The sequence below is a fragment of the Vulpes lagopus genome, unplaced genomic scaffold (assembly GCF_018345385.1).
Source record: "Vulpes lagopus strain Blue_001 unplaced genomic scaffold, ASM1834538v1 ctg145, whole genome shotgun sequence".
NCBI lineage: Eukaryota > Metazoa > Chordata > Mammalia > Carnivora > Canidae > Vulpes > Vulpes lagopus.
In genome coordinates, this window is record NW_024570629.1 from 49,197 (window position 1) to 51,356 (window position 2,160).

Below are 2,160 nucleotides of genomic sequence, written 5' to 3' on the forward strand. Positions count from 1 at the left end.
GTACGGGTTAGGGTTAGGGTTAGTGTTAGGTTACCGGTTAGGGTACGGGTTAGGGTTAGTGTTAGGGTTAGGGTTAGGGTACGGGTTAGGGTTAGGGTAGGGTTTAGGGTTAGGGTTAGGGTTAGGGTTAGGGTACGGATGAGTGTTATGGTTATGGTTAGGGTTAGGGTTAGGGTACGGGTTAGGGTTAGGGTTTGGGTTAGTGTTAGTGTTAGGGTTAGGGTTAGGGTTAGGGTAAGGGTTAGGGTTAGGGTTAGGGTTAGGGCTAGTGTTAGGTTACTGCTTAGGGTACGGGTTAGGGTTAGTGTTAGGGTTAGGATTAGGGTACGGGTTAGCAATAGGGTTAGGGGTAGGTTTAGTGTACGGGTTAGGGTAGGACACGTGTTAGGGTTAGGTTTAGGGTAAGGGTACGGTTTAGGGTTAGGGTTAGGGTTAGGGTTAGGTTACGGGTTAGGGTTAGATTAAGGGTTAGGGTTAGGGTACGGGTTAGGGTGAGGGTACGGGTTAGGGTTAAGGTTAGTGTCAGGGTTAGTGTTAGAGTTAGGGTTAGGGTATGGGTTACCAATAGGGTTAGGGGTAGGTTTAGTGTACGGGTTAGGGTTAGGGTAGGGTACGGGTTAGGGTTAGGTTTAGGGTAAAGGTACGGTTTAGGGTTAGGTTTAGGGTTAGTGTTAGGGTTAGGAATGGGGTACGGGTTAGGGTTAAGGTTAGGGTTAGGGTTAGTGTACAGGTTAGGGTTAGTTTAAGGGTTAGGGTTAGGGTACGGGTTAGAGTGAGGGTACAGGTTAGGGTTAGGGTGAGTGTATGGGTAAAGGTTAGTGTTAGGGTTAGGGTTAGGTTAGGGGTGAGGGTTCGGGCTGGTTAGGTTATGGGTTGGGGTTAGGGTATGGGTTAGTGTTAGGGTAAGTGTTAGGTTACGGTTTAGGATTACGGTTCGCGTTATGGTTAGGGTAGGGTTTAGGGTTAGGGTTAGGGTTAGGGTTAGGGTACTGGTTAGGGTTAGGGTTAGTGTACGGTTTAGGGTTAGTGTAAGGGTAGGGTTAGGGTATGGGTTAGGGTTAGGTTTAGGGTACGGCTTAGGTTTAGGGTGAGTGTAGTGGTTAGGTTTAGGGTTGTGGTACAGTTTACGGTACGGGGTAGGGTTAGGTATAGGGTACTGGTTAGGGTTAGGGTTAGGGTAATGGATTCGGGTTAGGGTAGGGTTAAGTTATGGGTTAGGATTAGGGTTAGGGTTAGGCATAGCATTAGGGTACATGTTAGGGTTAGGTTTAGGGTTAGGGTTAGGGTTAGGATACGGGTTAGGGTTAGGATACGGGTTAGGGTTAGGTTTAGTGTTAGGGTACGGGTTAGGGTTAGGGTTAGCATTAGGGTACTGGTTAGGGTAAGGGTACGGGTAAGGGTACAGGTGAGGGTAAGGGTTAGGGGTAGGGTTAAGGTTAGGGTTAGGTTTAGGGTTAGGGTTAGTGATGGGTTAGGGTTAGGGTTAGGTTATGGGTTAGGGTACGGGTTAGGGTTAGTGTTAGGGTTAGGGTTAGGGTACGGGTTATCAATAGGGTTAGGGTTAGGTTTAGTGTACGGGTTAGGGTTAGGGTAAGTGTACGTGTTAGGTTTAGGGTTAGGATAAGGGTACGGGTTAGGGTTAGGGTAAGGCCTAGGGTACGGGTTAGGGTTATGGTTAGGGTTAGGGTTTTGGTTAGGGTTAGGTTAGTGTACGGGTTAGTGTTAGAGTACCGGTTAGGGTTAGTGTACAGGTTAGGGCTAGGGTTAGGGTTAGGGTTAGGGTTAGGGTTAGGTTAGGGTTAGAGATAGGGTTAGGGTTAGGTTTAGGGTTAGAGTCCGGGTTAGGATTAGGGTTAGAGTTAGGGTTAGGGTGAGGGTACGGGTTAGGGTACTGGTTAGGTTTAGGTTTAGGGTACATGTTAGGGTAAGGGTTAGGTTTAAGGTACTGGTTTGTTTTAGGGTTAGGGTAAGGGTACGCGTTAGGTTTAGGGTTAGGGTCCGGGTTCGGGTTAGGGTTAGGGTACGAGTTAGGGTACGGGTTAGGGTTAGGGTTAGGGTTAGGGTACGGGTGAGGGTGAGGGTTAGGGTTAGGGTACGGGTTTGGTACTGGTTAGGGTTAGGGTTAGGGTTAGGTTACGGGTTAGGGTTAGGGTTAGGGTA